The 17,766-nt window shown below is 40.5% G+C and overlaps 1 protein-coding gene across 1 annotated transcript in view; it reads left to right on the top strand.

The window, feature by feature from the left end:
• Positions 1 to 17,766, top strand: part of DISP1 (dispatched RND transporter family member 1) — a 128,496-nt gene that overhangs the window by 15,791 nt on the left and 94,939 nt on the right. The window contains exon 2 of the mRNA XM_038761344.1: positions 4,097 to 4,214. The gene's annotated coding sequence lies outside the window, so the exon portion shown is untranslated. The remainder of the gene's footprint in view (positions 1 to 4,096; positions 4,215 to 17,766) is intronic.

Below are 17,766 nucleotides of genomic sequence, written 5' to 3'. Positions count from 1 at the left end.
GGAAAGGCCAGCGTAGAAGCAGTGGTTGACTACTCCCCGAAGTGTAGGTCTGGGACAAATTTTGTGTTGGCCACTCATAATCAACCCCCAATCCATTTTCCAAGATGTCAGGGAGCCAGCTGTGGAAGCAGAGACCACCGAAAGAGCTTTTCTTACCTTCCTCTCGTCTTTGTTGCTGGTGGCAGAGTTGAGAAAGGGTTGAGTGAGTCCCATGAAATTCCACGTTATTGCTTTAAACCGTTTGTGCCTGCGGTCATGGGTCTACCTCCAAGTTCTGAACCACGGAAAGAGGGAGCTGTGTAAGACCAACAATTAAACAATAATTTACAGTGTCAGAAAAACGAGTTGCAGTTCATCAGATAAACCAATGTTTTGAAGTGGGGCAAAATGAGAGGCAGAGTGCCATTCCATTCCTTTTCAAAAAGCTTGAAACCTACTTGCTTCCCCTTAGGGGTTAAATCTCTTCATGTGGAGAAGCCATCCCCCTTCCTTTCTTCAGGTGGAAAGGCCACACAAAGAGTCCTCCTTCCCTCCTCTCAATTAAAGCTACAAAGCATTGATCTAGTCATTTAGTCAGATGGTTTTAATTTAAATTGGCTATATATTTAGATATCTCACCAAGTATGTTAATATTGTTTAGTAGTTTCTGTGCAAGGCTGTATCACATTAGTTTGATATACAAAGAACTAGTGACAGGCAAAGGGACTGGAAGTTGGGAACTTGGGATCTCAGCTCAGCTATCCTTCTGCCTCTGGCTAAACTTGTGCCAAGTCTCTCCTTTCCTTTTTAAAATTTCCCCTCTGTAAATAGGTGATCTAGTTAATGAGAACATTGTTCCAACTAACAAATACATCAATATAAATACAATGAACATAGGCATCTTTTAAGGGCCATTTTGAAAAAACCTTTTAAAACATTGCCTGCAAAATGCCACCTCTTAGCCAAATGCAAAACCATGTTTCCATACTGGAACATATCTTGAGATACTGGAATTGTTATTACCTCCTACACAGTAAAAAAAAAAAAAAATCAACTTTCAAAAAAAGTAACATTCCAACCATTTATTAAAATTCTTTAATATAATTTTAAAGAGGGTAACAAAATGAAGGCATCTGTTAACTATTATTTTTTAGCCATAGTTTAAGTATAACTTTAAGTATAAAACTTTAAAATTCCTTATAGTTAGAGTTCAATACAGAGAGGTGTTAGTATTAAAAATTTTTTTTGTGAGTTGAAAAAATAAACATCCCTGGCATGTTAAACAGTGTAAGGTGTTAGCAAATAGAAAGAAAGTATTTACTTTTCACTGTCTAAAAATCTTTGAAAGATTACTTGAGCTATCATTCATGCTGATAAATATGGAATGAAAAATTGATTTTGAAGTGAATACTTCTCTCACCTCCCTCTTTTCCAAACTTAATTCCGTTAGTATTCTTTCTCCTGCATGAATTTTAATCTTCTAAAAAAGCTGACCTATACCATTATCAATGTCTCCTTTTACACAAATATATGAAATCATCCATTGCATTCAGCAAGACTAATCTCCGTTGTGCCATTCATTGCCCAGAAAATATGATATGAGTTCCTTTGACTTTTAATGTAAAGGGTTAAGGAGAAACAAGGCTCCCTGCCCTACACCATAAATTTTGATACAGTTGATCACAGAACCTTCAAATAAAACTTCAAATTAATTGTTATCGTCAGTGTTTGAGTGCCTACTTTACGCAGGATGCTATTTAGACACTTGGAAGCATACAGTACAAATAGGATGAGGTCCCTGCTCTCAAGGAACTTGCAGTCTAATATAGGACATAAGTTGTGTACCCCTGGAGGGCAGAATAAACAATTTAAAGACATAGTACAGCAAAGTCGTGAACACTGTGACTAGTGGTGGACATTCAGTTAACAACTTCGTAGAAAAGTTTTTTGTGGGCTCAGTTCTCCTCAGAGCTGGATGGAGCTATAGCTGTGGAAATGAAAAATGAGGGATGGTTACCAAGCAACCAAGTAGCCATTAGGTCCCTGCTCAAGATGACTGTTTATGATGCTGGTAATTTTGCTTACCCTCCAATTTCAAATATTCCTTTTCTGGTGTCATGTGGGAGCACAAGCATTCTTTGGAGTCTTTTCATTTCCTTGATTCCATGATCCAGGTTTTAGGTTTGGGTCCGATAACATTCACCACCTAGAGACTGACTTCCTTAGAGGTGCAGGCCTCGATGCCCATAGAGAATCCTTTAAAATTATTGGAGGCATACGAATAATTTTCAGAGAACCTCCCTTTGGCTTTCTCTCCTCTCTAACTGCCCATTTACATCCCCTCTCCTATCTCCATCCATTCAGCTTGTTTTCCTTCCAGTTTTGGTGCCTTTTATATGCTTCACACTCTTGGCCCTCTTCTCTGTTTTCTTTCCTTCACTTGTTTGGTGCATCACTGCAGTCTATGTAGAGTGTGGGTAGAAATACACAGAATTGTCCTCTGCTAGTCAGAAGAGTTAATGCTCCTATAAAACCTTGGTAAAGTTGTCCTTTGATTTGAAGAAAGAGTTGTCAACCGTGGGAACACATCCCTGCAAGTGAGTGCCATTAAGGAAGAATCACTTGCGCACACTGTTCATGAACTTGTACTTCCCAAGTGCTCTGCACACAGTAAGTGCTCAATAAATACAATTGATTGATTGATCGATTGAAAATACAATAGTGCATGTTTTCTGGCCCCTCACCATTTGGGTGAGCATTGATCAGACATCAGTGATGGCCGTGACACTAAGAATTAGACTGTGATGCTGTGAATTTCTGAGAGCTTAAAGAGCTGGTTTAACAGTCATTAACAGAATATAATGGGGTAGGTAAGCTGCCTTTCTGTATGTTTTAATTCTAAGCACCAATGTCTTGCTAATATATCCTTAGATGATACATAAAGTCGGTAATATTCCAGAGCACTTGGTCATACAATTATTTCAAACACTGTAATATAGCCTCTCACACATGCATGCCTTTAGTCACAAAAAGGTTTAAAAATGAAAAGTTATTTTTCACTGCCTTTTGTTAATACTTAAGTTCTTAGAGTTCTTAAATGCCACATTTTTATAGTGGGAATTGTTAAATTCATTTAGGAAATTTGTTTTCAGTTAGCTGTGATAGAAATGATATACATTTGAAAGAAACAATTGCTTTCTTTGTATGTGGTGTTGTTGAGTAATGACTAAGTATGTTCATTTTCAGGGCCAACATAAACTCCAAACAGAGGTTTTTCTATGCCTCTGCCACATGAGGGTCATGTGATGTAGTGTTTTTCATAGGCTTAAATATCTTGAAATCCAGCTAATTAAAAGGCTTGACGATGAAATAAAAGCAGCTGTTTGTGAACTTTTCTCATATAGATATTTTGGTCACTATAGTGGAAAAAAGATTGCAGAGCATGAATGTTTGGAATTGGGGGAAGGGAGAGGCAGGATTGCTCATGTCTTAAAAATTTGTTAAGATTCAAATATTTCTGTAATGCTTTTTACTGGATCTCTTTCCCAACATAGGAGCTAGTCATCTTAGTAGGTAACAAACAGGTCATTGCATTCAAAAAATAAGTCTATTCTATCTTGGGAGATACTGTGCTATTAACTATGATCTTCTTTATGAATACCATGCCAAAGAATAAAAATAATTCTCATCTGGAAGAATTGAACTAGCAAAGGTACTTCTATCCTTAGGTTTTTGAGCCAAATGAATCAACTTCACTTTAGTGTTTTAATGAATTGTTAAAAGTTTGTGTATCTTAATATGCCATACCACCATGGTAATTCCACATTTGAAATGAATTCTAAGTTTTAATGAGTTATGATGTATCTAGCCACATTTATTCTAAAAATGTAACTTTTCACTGTTTTGAACTTTTTTGAAAATGATCAAAATTACTAAACCAGCAAGATGCTGAATGTCAAATTATTGAAATGCCATTTGACTATAGGGAATTGCACTGAGTGTAGTACTGTGCATGCTTCAACAATATTGTCTGCTTCCTCAAGTGACATTTGTTCTGGATTTCCCCCGGGACTGAGTGCTTACTGTTTTGTTTTTGTCTTTTGTTATCCTTTCACAGACTTCTGAGAACAAAGGACAATATATTTTCCTTGTGGTTTCAAGAGATTTGACGAACTTGATGTCTTTTCAGTACTGCATATTTCAGCTGTGGTAGAAGCTGCTACATTAAAATAAAGGTAATGAGGAATTTTTTTGTCCTGCTCTTATCAGGCTTGGCTCTCTTCCAACTGATATAGCTGTTAGGTTGAACCTTTAGCTTTTAACTTAAAACTCATTTTAACTTAAAACTTATTTTAACTTAAAATGGTTCTGCAATTTCTCAGGGATTCGGTGTAACAAGGCAAAGAGGTGGGCCCAGAGATTCCACTTGCATTGACAGCTGCCTTGAGAAGGTCTATACAGAATCAAGGTCATCCAAAGGTTCATGAGGCCACTTAATCACATCTGGGCCCTCTGGGGGTTTAGGTTCCTTTAGAGTGGGCCTGGCACCCAGATCTGCCCTGGGGTGGCTATGATAGATATCAAAACCTGGTGAGGGTCTTTGAAACTGTTCTGTTCTCCTTACTGTTTTTGAGACTAACCTAGACAACCCCAAGTTAGCCTGCAAACTTCAGCAGCACCCCAAGGCCTTCCTGGGTCAAATCAGTTCATACCCAACTCTGATTGAGGGCTGTTTGAGCCTCGTAATCTTTTGATTCCTAATTGACCAGTGAAGTGAATAATAACTGTGGTGTTTGTTAAGCACTTACTATGTGCCAGGCACTGTGCTAACCGCTGGGGTGGATACAGGCAAATCGGGTTAGCCACAGTGTCTGTCCCATGTGGGGCTCACAAACTCAATCCCCAATTTGCAGATGAGGTAACTGAGCACAGTGGAAGTGAAGTGACTTGCCGAAGGTCACACAACAGACAAGTCGTAGAGTCGGGATTAGAACCCATGACCTCCTAACTCCAAGGCTCTGTCCTCAAGGCCTTGCTGCTTCTCGTTGTGTTTGTTACAATTAATTCAGGGCACCCCTTTACATTCTCTTGTAGTGCCCAGATGGAGGATTGGGGTTTGATGTAGAGTTCCCCTGCTGACAGTATTCTCTCTATATCCATACCACCAAACTAAAGGAAAAGGGGCGCTTGCTGGGATGCAACCGGGTGGGTGGGGGTTGAATTGGTCTACTGGCCCAGAGTGAAGGGGAAATGGTGTCTCTTTCCCCAAAGTGAGTTGACTTTTTTGACAGCAAACTCTTAGATGTATAAGCTTCAGAAGGATATCAAGAGGCCGTTGTGTTGGCACTCAGTGTGCTGGGTTTGTTTCTTCTAGTTTGATTAGTGTCTGACCCCAATACCCTTCTACCTCCTTGCCACTGGGTTGGTAAATTGCACATACAGTTATCACGGACTTTGATTTTTTTTTCTTCTTTCATGACAAGCAGAGTGTATTCTTTTGAGTGCCAATCAGTTACTTCCCTAATTCCTGGCAGTACTACATTCATTGCCTCCCAGAGTGTGGCGTGATCCATTTCAGGTGGTTTCCTCATTCCTAGTTGCCTCCCCCTCTACTGTTCTCAGCTTAGGCTGACCACATCTCCCAAGAGCCCCTCCTAGTCACCCTAGTCTCCTTGATAATGAGGGTCATGTCTACTAATTCTGTTGTAGTTTTCCAATGCTCAAGAAATGCTGTTGATTGGTTTTTGATCCTGTTATCTCTCTAGTTGATTATTTATTATTTATACTATTTCCCCTGCCTAGATCATCTAACTCAACACCCTATTATTTATTTATTCATCGGTGCTTGTTTTTAATCTGTAGTCTTTGGATCTTTTATAGGCGCATCATCTTGTATGTGTTTGCCTTTTTCATTAGATTGTAAATCCTTGAATACTAATGGTAGGCCACTATGATAGAAACTTCTAATAATTGCTTTTTGTTCGTGCCCATTCTCTTGCTTAGCCATCCCTATCATTTATTATAGCTGTCTTCCTAGGCTTTCCACTGCGGAAGCAGCTGTCCCTTTCTCTCCTCCTCTTCCAGCTCTATCCAGGTACTGCTGTCACAGATAGAAACACCATCCAAACTGGGTTGAGGTGCTGGTTTAATCCTAACTCTTCCCCCCTGTACTAGTAGTGATAGTAACGATTAAGTGCTTACTGTGTACCAAGCAGTGGCTTAAAGCCCACAGGTGGGACTTAAACACAGTTTCTGTCCATCATGGGACTCACAATCTCAAAGTTTAAGTGGGGTGAAGGGATTGGAGACAGATGCAAAAGGAGTGATGAAATATTAAAACACAACCCAAACAAGTAGACAAACTAGGCTCCACGTCTCGGTGGCGGGAAGGAAGGTCTCCTTTAATCACGTTGACCTGACATCCCAAGAAGAGGATATTGATGAAGTGCCTCCAGAGTGTCTGATCTCACCTTCATTATTCTTTAATGGTCTGGGAAGTTTTCAGGTTCGAGAATGTTTAATGAGTCAACTGGATGTAGGCAGAACACTGAAGCTGAATGCATCATCATCATCAATCGTATTTATTGAGCGCTTACTGTGTGCAGAGCACTGTACTAAGCGCTTGGGAAGTACAAGTTGGCAACATATAGAGACAGTCCCTACCCAACAGTGGGCTCGCAGTCTAAAAGGGGGAGACAGAGAACAAAACCAAACATGCTACCAAAATAAAATCAATTTTGTCTTTCCATACTAAGAGCTGAAGGTATGGGATTGGATAGTGGAGACTGGATTCAAAAGCAAACATGTGCTCCCACACAAGAAACCAGCAAGAGAATTTCACTCACAACTGGGTGAATAAAGTTTCTCTCCTTCTCACTGCACATCCACTGTTCTGTGAGGTCCTTTAGATGGAACCAGTTGAGTCTTCAAGGCTGCCAGATCAATACACAGGGCTGCCATATCTGTTGGACTGCTCCTCCTCTCCTCTCCTCATTGTTTCCACCGTACTGCAAGGCCTGATCACAAACAGCCCTGGCAGTGCCAGGGATGAAATGACACTTGAAGGAAGGAGGCAGGAGCAGGCAGGCACACAGTCTCGAAAAGGTGAGAAGAGGGTGTACTATGACATCTACTCCAGACTCCTCAGAGCTTAAACTGGCTGAGGGGTATCTAAGACAGTGCTAGAACACCAAGCTCAACATGCCTCACTTCTCATGGGAGCAGATAGGACAGGCACTAATGTTATAACCTAAAGGCGTATAAAGCACACATAATTGAAACCGATTCTTAAGAATGAAAAGGCTGGAAGACTTAAAACATTCATTCATTCAGTTGTATTTATTGAGCGCTTACTGTGTGCAAAGCACTGTATTAAGTGCTTGGGAGAGTACAGTGTAACAACAGACAGACACATTCCAGCCCTCAACAAGCTTACAGTTTAATGCAAAGGAAGACCTAGGGTGATTTGAAGTTATGGAGGTTAATTGGGAAGGCTTTGAGAAGGAAGTAGATTTTTAGTTGAATTTTGAAATGAAGGGATGCGGTTTGGTGAATAGGAGTAGGAAGTGGTCAAGAAAAGACAAGATATTTTAATAGCAGATAATGAAGTGTTAGTGGTACAGCGGTGGAAGGGTGTCGGGACTGGGGGCAACTAGGAGAGAATGATGAAAAGTTTGACTTCAGCAGGGGTATAGGGCAGTGAAATCGTTAATACCTTGCATGTGTTTACAGAATAGTGCCTACATTCTGCAAGGCCTTTTCGTAAGAGGAAAGTTTTTGATATTTTCTTAGTGTTATACAACAGCTATTAGCAATCCTTTCTTCATCCTTGATATTTTAGACTGTTCAGCAGCTGTCATGGATTGTATAACCAGAATGCTTTAAATGCTGGTAGGAAACAGGTGTTTAATGTCCTACTCTTTGAAATATGTCCCACAGTCAATAAAGTTGTCACAGAATGTCATGAAGAATTAGTTATTGGGATAAACCTTGTAGTACTTTTACCGCTGAGACAGGAGTGGGAAAGTATTCACTATTTTTAAAAAATGATATGGGAATTTCTGAAGAATAATTTTTTGAGACCTGTTCACTTCAGGAGTCCCAATTCCTGTCTACTTGTTTTGTTGTCTTTTGTTGTCCCCTTTCTAGACTGTGAGCCCATTGTCGGGTAGGGATTGACTCTATTTGTTGCCGAATTGTATTTTCCAAGAGCTTAGTACAGTGCTGTGCACACAGTATGTGCTCAATAAATGCGATTGAATGAATAAATGAAAGGTAATCCGGTGGGACAAAGTCCCTGTTCCCCATGGGGCTCACAGACTAGGAAAATTTAGATAACTGTGGTCAGGGTTATTCAAATAGAGTTGGACACAGTCGCTGCCCCGCGAGGGGCTCATGGCCTTGATCACCATTTCATAGATGAGGTAACTGAGGCACAGAGAAGTGAAGGGACTTGCCCAAGGGCACAGAGCAGACAAGTGAGAAGCAGCGTGGCTCAGTGGAAAGAGCATGGGCTTTGGAGTCAGAGGTCATGGGTTCGAATCCCAGCTCCGCCACCTGTCTGCTGTGTGACCTTGGGCAAGTCACTTAACTTCTCTGAGCCTCAGCTACCTCATCTGTAAAATGAGGATTAAGACTGTGAGCCCCATGTGGGACAACCTGATCACCTTGTATCCCCCCAGCGCTCAGAACAGTGCTTTGCACATAGTAAGTGCTTAAATGCCATTATTAATTAAGTGGCAGAATTAGAACCCACAACCTTCTGGCTCCCAGGCTCGCACCACGCTGCTGCTTTATCCCTTCTCTACTTCGCTATACATCACTTTCCCAGATTTTCTTTGTTAAAATGCTCTCCTCCTAGATTTTTAACTTCAGGGTAGTCCAGATATTTTCTGCCAGGTACTTCCCTGGTGCTTAATACAAGAGCACTTCACTAAGTGGCTGCTCAGCAAATGCTATTATTACTACTGCTGCTCTACTACTAGTGTTATTATTAGGGAAGCAACATGGTCTAACAGATAGAGCATAGGCCTGGGAATCAGAAGGACCTGGGTTCTAATCCTGGCTCTGCCACGATTCTGCTGTGTGACATTGGATAAGTCACTTTACTTCTCTGTGTCTCAGTTGCCTCATCTGTAAACTAGGGATAAGACTGTGAGCTCAATGTGGGACAGGAGCCATGTCCAACCCAATTAACCTTGTATCTACCCCAGCGCTTAGTACAGTGCCTGGCACATAGTAAGCACTTAACAAATACCATAAATATTATTATTATTATTATTGCTATTACTACTATTAACTGATTATGCACATATCTCCAATTGCAGAAGAAAGGCACAAGTAAGTGCCAGAGACTTGTTTGGAGGAGGTGGGCTTTGTTTCCCTCACTCCTTCACGCTGGGCAAGCTGTGAGTTTTGTATGATAAGAACTGATTTTATTTAATTTAAAACTGGTCAGTGAAGAAATGAATACAAAGCCCTGAATGCAAGCATCGATATGACAAATGCCATGTATTATTTAGGGAGTTACAACTTAACCCAGAACCTTGTTTTCTCTCTCTAAATAATGTTTTTTTTTCCTCTCATCTTTCTCAAGCTTTTTTTCCCAAGTCTTTTATGATTGTAACAATAATAATAATGATTGTGGTATTTAAGAGCTTACTAATGCAAGGTAAAATCAGTTTGGATAAAGTCTCCCTGTTCTGTTTGGAGCTCATGGTCTGAAAGGGGAGGGGGAGCCATTATTGAATCCCCATTTTACAGATGAGGAAACCAAGGCATAGAGAAAGTAAGTGACTTGCCCCCGGTCACCCAACAGGCAAGTGACAGAGCGAGGATTAGAACCCAGATCTCCTGAATCTCAGTCCTATACTCTTTTAATTAGGTCACATTATTTCAAATTGTAGAACTAAATAACTTAATTTTTTTTCCAGCAGGGAGAAGCAGTCAGTTAAATGAACACATTTTTATAGGTAACTGTAGCTTCTAGAGGAAGTACAGGAATTTAGGATTTTGAACTTTAAAAGATAATATTTTTCTCAGCAGTTGTAAACTTGTTAAGGGTAGGGATTATGTCTACTAACTTTGTTTCACGCTCCCAAGTGCTTAGTACAGTGCTGTGCCCAGAGTAGGTGCTCATCAAATACTACAAACTGATTGCTTTAGAAGGAACCTAGGCTCCTGCAGGCAAGGGTTGCATTGTCTCTGTATGCCAGCATTTTTAGTAGACTTAATCAAAAATTGTTTGGCAGGATTCAATGGGTTGTAATCTTTAGTGAAATTTTTCTTTGGGGCCTTCAATAAATATGTAGCATTGTCCTACTTCACTACTTTAGCCACTGAAACTGAGGTCAAGGCTAAATGACTTGTCCCAGGCCGTAAAGGACGGGAATTACAGTGTAGTGATCTGAAAGCAAGATTTAGGTATTTTTGCTGGAAAAACACAAGCCAACTAATTGATCAAACTTTTTGTATTTTTTTTCAAAGCTCTTAAGAATCTGAATTTAAGGATTAAACCTTCCCAGTATTATCTCTATCAGTGCATAAGTGTAGTACCGACTAATCTGAACTCAGTTGTGTAATACGGATCTGATCCAACCTTTTCTTTTAAGTAAAATCCCTGATGAATTAGGCCAGCTAAAACAAATTCTAACATTTGGTATTCATTAGTGCTGAAACTGAAACAAAAACATTTTAATGGTCCATCTCAGAGTATTTTGAAGTTAATGGGCAACTTTTCTGGGAAGGTATTTTAGCTATGGTATCAGTTGCAAATAGGACAAATGCCAATTTTCAAAGCTGTTTCTAAGTAAGATGTTGAGCTTTTTAAAGTGCAAAAAAGTACATTATATGGCATTAAGCCATGTGGTTGGGGAAACAGAAGAAAGCAATTACAATAGGATTTGCATTGATAGAATGTGATCCTAAGAACTAGTATAAATGATTGCAAAAGGGGCATTTAAAAGAGCTTCTGAGTTGTTTTACTGAAGTCCTAGCCAGTAGGTGGTTTGGGGAAACTTTAAAAGTGGAAGTTGGAGAGGGTTGCCGGAATGTTCCAAGATTGTCCCGAGGGAATTTTTTAAATGAGGCATTTGGTGGAATTTTGATCCTTTTTTGGAGGAAGTTACTAATTATTGATATTTCTCCATTCAGTGCTTCCCAAGCAGTTGGTATAGTGCACTGAATCAATCAATCAATCGTATTTATTGAGCGCTTACTGTGTGCAGAGCACTGTACTAAGCGCTTGGGAAGTACAAGTTGGCAACATATAGAGACGGTCCCTACCCAACAGTGGGCTCACAGTCTAAAAGGGGGAGACAGAGAACAAAACCAAGCATACTAACAAAATAAAATAAATAGAATAGATATGTACAAGTAAAATAAATAGAGTAATAAATATGTACAAACCAAGTAGGCACTCAATAAATGCTACTACTACTAATAATAATTGGGGTATTTAAGTGCTTACTATGTGCCAAGCACTGTACTAAGCACTGGGTTAGATACACAATAATCAGCTTGGACACAGTCCCTGTCCCACATAGGGCTCACGGTCCCCATTTTACAGATGAGGTAACTGAGGCACAAAGAAGTAAAGTGATTTGCCCAAGGTCACACGGCAGACAAGTGGAAGAGTTGGAATTAGATCGCAGGTCCCCCTGACTCGCCGGCCCATGCTTTATCCACTAGGCCACAATGCTTCTCACAGTACTACTATAAGCTAAGTCTAGGGACTGTCTCTATATGTTGCCAACTTGTACTTCCCAAGCGCTTAGTACAGTGCTCTGCACACAGTAAGCGCTCAATAAATACGATTGATTGATTGAATAGCTAAATAGTCCTTGGAGGGACAGTCCCTGAGTGCCCCAATTCAGACGCAGTTGCTAGCTTTTAAACTGCCTCAGGCTCTCAATATTCAGTCATTTCTAAGAGTAGGCTTTTACTGGCCCTTGTGGGAGGGGAATGGGTCTGCACTCCTCTCAATCAATCAATCAATCGTATTTATTGAGCGCTTAGGCCCTGCTGAGAGCTCACCTCCTCCAGGAGGCCTTCCCAGACTGAGCCCCTTCCTTCCTCTCCCCCTCGTCCCCCTCTCCATCCCCCCCATCTTACCTCCTTCCTTTCCCCACAGCACCTGTATATATGTATATATGTTTGTACATATTTTTTTACTCTATTTATTTATTTTATTTGTACATATCTATTCTATTTATTTTATTTTGTTAGTATGTTTGGTTTTGGTCTCTGTCTCCCCCTTTTAGACTGTGAGCCCACTTTTGGGTAGGGACTGTCTCTATATGTTGCCGATTTGTACTTCCCAAGCGCTTGGTACAGTGCTCTGCACATATAGTAAGCGCTCAATAAATACGATTGATGATGATGATGATGATGGTGGGCCACCTGAACCCAAGTCGAGCATCTTAGAGAAGCAGCGTGGCTCCGTGGAAAGAGCCCGGGCTTTGGAGTCAGAGGTTGTGGGTTCAAATCCCGGCTCCACAACCTGTCAGCTGTGTGACTTTGGGCAAGTCACTTCACTTCTCTGGGCCTCAGTGACCTCATCTGTAAAATGGGGATTAAGACTGTGAGCCCCCCATGGGACAACTTGATCACCTTGTAACCTCTCCAGCGCTTAGAACAGTGCTTTGCACATAGCGCTTAATAAATGCCATTATTAATTATTATTATTATTATTGTTATTATTTGAATCTCTCCAAGCTGCAACTGGGTCTTTGGGTCATACCAGTTTGACTCTGCCAAGCCTCCTGAAGCCCAAGCTAAGCCGAATCTGCCCAAATCCTTTTGATCAGGGAACAGAATTAGGTGTCTCTGAGCTATTCCCTTTTGAATCCTAATTTTTGGTTTCCGAAGATTATTTGTTTGAATTCATTTCAGAGCATCTTGTTCATTGCAATGTTTTTTCCAAGTCAGCCTGACTATTATCTACTGTTCAAGAGGCCCAGGGACTGGAGTTCCTTGGGAACTCAGGGGTTGGAAGCAGCTTCAGCGATCCTTCAGAGTCTGGTGAGCCTGCAAACCCAGGTGTGCGTAGCTTGAATTGGAAAGCGCTTAGTACAGTGCTCTGCACACAGTAAGCGCTCAATAAGTACAATTGATTGATTGATTGAAAGAGCTGTGAGTGGAAGGAAGACAGATCAAACCAGAAGCAGCATGGCCTAGTGAAAAGAGCTCAGGAGCCTGGGAGTCGGAGGACCTGGGTTCTAACTCCGGCTGTGGCACTTGTATGCTGTGTGACCATGGGCAAGTTACTTAGCTTCTCTGTGCCTCAGTTACCTCACCTGTAAAATGGGTATCCAGCTGGTCAACCCCACCTGGAACATGGACTGCGTCCAACCTGATCATCTTATATCTACCCCAGCCCTTAGTATAGACCTTAACACACAGTAAATGTTTAACAAATACCAGTTTAAAAAAAAAAAAGACATCCACCCCCTGCAGCTTGTGACAAGGAGGTGGGACCATGGCCTGGTATCTGCCCATTTGGGACGGTTCCACATGGAACCGTGATAACATTGCCGTGCTCATTTCCTGCTGGTAGCAGCATGCAAACCTTGAAATGTGCCACACGCATCCCATTTAAAAATAAATACTGGAATGGGGAACACAAGAAGAAGGGAGGGGCAGAGTTTGGGGTTTGGGTAAGGGAGAAAAACTGCTTGGAAAAGAAGCAGGGCAATGGCAAGTAATAGAAGGAATCAATCAATCAATCAGTCGTATTTATTGAGTGCTTACTGTGTGCAGAGCACTGTACTAAGCGCTTGGGAAGTACAAGTTGGCAACATATAGAGACAGTCCCTACCCAAGGAAAGGAATTGATTTACGAGCCGTGATTCTGCCAGGTTAAGGTCATCAATTTACCAAGTGTCCTTTGGACATGTGATATTGTCTCCACTGTGAGCCCACCTTTTAGACTGTGAGCCCACTGTTGGGTAGGGACTGTCTCTATATGTTGCCAATTTGTACTTCCCAAGCGCTTAGTACAGTGCTCTGCTCACAGTAAGCGCTCAATAAATACGATTGATGATGATTGGCTGTAACTTTTGAGGGTGGCAGAATTTTTGAATCTTTGGGTATGTCAGCAAGTAGTTACGTACACTTACTTAGAAACTCCTGGAGTACTCTCTCGTGGAATTTTCCTGATAGTATTTTTGTTTAAACTGACTAATCGACTCCAAGATAATGGAGAAGCAGCATGGCTCAGTGGAAAGAGCCCGGGCTTTGGAGTCAGAGGTCATGGGTTCAAATCCCGGCTCTGCCAATTGCCAACTGGGTGACTTTGGGCAAGTCACTTCACTTCTCTGTGCCTCGGTTACCTCATCTGTAAAATGGGGGATTAAGACTGTGAGCCCCCCGTGGGACAACTTGATCACCTTGTAACCTCCCCAGCGCTTAGAACAGTGCTATAATAAATGTTGTTGTTGTTGTTATTATTATTATTATTATTATTATTGGAAAGAGATATAGGGTTTACCTTAGGAAGGATGCAGTGGAATAAAGCACCACCAGGGGGCAGCGTGGAGTTGTTGCTTCTATCTATTCTATTTATTTTATTTTATTAGTATGTTTGGTTTTGTTCTCTGTCTCCCCATTCTAGACTGTGAGCCCACTGTTGGGTAGGGACTGTCTCTATATGTTGCCAGCTTGTACTTCCCAAGCGCTTAGTACAGTGCTCTGCACATAGTAAGCGCTCAATAAAGACGATTGATGATGATGATTGATTGATTGATTGATTTTACACAAGCCCAGGGTGATGATCAGTTTGATTGTGAATTCTAAATATTCCGTCGAGGAGTGGCAATACAAAAGTTAGACCCATTATCCTACACACCTATAATAATTTGAAAATACCAGATGTGTTTTTTGGTAATTGCCCTTCTTTTTGAAGTGACTAGTAGGCCCGTTGCTGCAGTGTTGGCATTAGCAACCTTTTTATATTGCCAAGTGGTGGCCAGGGGAGTGAGTATGGGAGGAGTACATTTTTAGTTTAATGTGAGGCAGTTTCCTAAGGACGTCCTGATCTGAAAGATTATTCGTCTGCGAAAGGCGAACTGCTTATGGGAAGGAACAGAGCACATCTCATGTTAGTTCCTGGGAGGTGGAATCTAGCACAGTTGTGTTATTTTACTTTCCAGATAATGGAACTGTTTAACAGAAATGAGGGGTGAAGGTGATGGCCATTCCTGAAACCATTTTTGGAATGTAGACCAGTAGGAAAAAGGGTGAAAAATATGATGACTCAATCAAAAGATATTTATTGAGCATATACTCTAGATTATATGCATTAAATGTTCAAACAGCACGAAATAACATTTTACCCCCAAAAAAAGGAATTAGAGGTGAATTTGCATGGAAAAAGTTACTCCTGTAAAGTAAAATAGTCATTTAGGCTAACATAATAATAATAATAATGATAATAATAATAATAATAATAATAATGATGGTATTGTATAAGCACTTTATGCCAAGCACTGTTCTAAACTCTGGGGTAGATACAAGGTAATCAGGTTGTCCTACATGGGGCTCACAGTCTTAATCCCCATTTTACAGATGAGGGAACTGAGGCACAGAGAAGTTAAGTGACTTTGCCCAAGGTCACACAGCAGACAAGTGGCAGAGCTGGGATTAGAACCCACGACCTCTGACTCCCAAGCCCGTTCTCTTTCCACTGAGCCACACTACATGTTTCTGGGTTGTGAAGTTTTTGTTTAAGAATCAAAATACTTATTGACTCTCGCAATATCCCAAGAACAGTGTCGTGGATCTTTAGTGCATTTCCTCCATTCCTTTATTATTATCATCCTGAATGCTTATTATGAATACATTCTACTTTTTCCCTTTTTCTTCCTAGGGGAAATAGCATTTGACTGCAGATCAAGAGTTTCCTGGTTGAAATCCAGGTGCCCACTGCCAGTATGTTCGGAGAAGTAGCATGGCCTAGTCACAAGAGCACAAGTGTAGGAGTCAGAGGACACTCCAACTCCACTGCTTGTCTCCTATGTGACTTTGAACAAGTCACTTTACTTCTCTGTGCCTCAATTTCCTCATCTGTAAAATGGGGATTAAATCCTACTCCCTCCTTAGACTGTGAGCTCTTGAGTGAAACAGGGAATGTGTCCAACCTGCTTATCTTATATCAAGCGCAGGACTTAGTACATAGTTAAGCACACAGTTAAGCACATGCTTAACAAATATCAGTATTATTAGTGAGAATAGTCTAAATGTGTTATATGAATTAGAAATAGCATTACACATGTCTGATCCCTTAGTACTATACTGTAAACACAGAAAGTGGCTCAAATACCATTAGTTGGTGTATTTGAGCTTTACTTGCAAGCTGCATGCCACTTTATTAAACTTGAATGTGCAAAATCTAGGCATTTACTTTTGCTGACTTAATGTGTGCATTCTCAGACTATTTAACTGTCTTACACATGAATGCATCTTGACACAGTTATGTAGTTTGTGGGTGAGAGAGAACATTTTGAGTGTTGTTACTCTGGATTTGATTTTTGATTTATTTCCCTTCCTCTCAGGGAGCGTGAGTTTAAATGTGTAATCCATTAATGCTAAGTAGTGTTATGCCCATTAATCCTTTGCATCCAAGTGAGATTATAGTTCAGTGCATATCAACTAGCCCAGTATAGACATTTGAAATGGTTAATTGAGTGTTTGAATGGTAGCAAACAGCAGACAGAGCTTAATATTCAAAAGTTATTTTATAGTTAGTAATAAACCTCATCCTTTAAGTTCTAATAATGATCGGTACGCAGAAATCATAATTATGAAATGACCATAGTGATTATTTTCCTAGGATTATTCAATTACAATCTAGATGTGATACCTTCAAGGTGTTCTGATTTTCACAGTACTTACTTTGTTATTACGTGCCTTACTGCTTAATGAGGTATTTTAAATCTAGCCATCCCTTTAGATTTTATGTTTTATTTCTGGAATGCAAAATGCTTCTTTCAAAGGAGAATTCTTACCTTTTTTTTTTTTTTTGAAGAATGCTTTTGGGGAAGTTTGATGGAACAAGAACTCCATTTTGTATAATGAGGAAAAGCTGTATAGTATAAATGACCAGAATGTTTTCCACCTAATAAGACTGGAATTTTTCTCATCGTACGTGACAGAGGCAAGTTGATCAATCTCCAGTTTCAAAAAGGAATGCAGCTACTTGAAACAGGAGAGCTAAACTAACCAAGCATTTAGTACTCTGGAAAATGGCATGTTGAGGAAAAAGTCTTCTATTCAGAAAGCCATTAAATTGGGCAGCATGACACAACTTTAAAACGTGGGGGGTGCAGGGAGTAGTCCCTATCATTTGTTTTTCATACAATTCCAGCCAAAAAATGAAAACTATAGTCCTCCATTCAGTACTTCAGTACTTAATGAATTTTCATATAAATAGTTGAATTTAGAAGCCCAGGCACATCCACCTTTCAGTTCATGTATGTTTGCGTTTTTTCAAAACTCTCTCACGCACAGTTTTCCAGCCAAAAATTCCTTTATTGAGATTCCTTCCGGCCCAGATGAAACTAATAGTTACAGGCTGTGTTGCTGTCATTCATTATTAATCCAGGTATGGCTACCTACTGCTTTTAATTTTCTCAAGGCGAAGTATGCTTTTTCCCTTGGGAGCCAAATGGTAATGTGCCTGAAATTCCAGGAACTGTATGCGAAGGGCCCTTTGACACTGACACAATTGGGCTTGTTTTGCATTAAATGCAGACATGAGCCTCTCTTTTGTTTGTGTTGCTAGGAGCACCC

This window comes from Tachyglossus aculeatus, chromosome 19 (genome assembly GCF_015852505.1).
Source record: "Tachyglossus aculeatus isolate mTacAcu1 chromosome 19, mTacAcu1.pri, whole genome shotgun sequence".
In the NCBI taxonomy this organism is placed as follows: Eukaryota; Metazoa; Chordata; class Mammalia; order Monotremata; family Tachyglossidae; genus Tachyglossus; species Tachyglossus aculeatus.
Note: the sequence above shows the minus strand (reverse complement) of the source record. Positions and strands in the feature narration are given on the sequence as shown.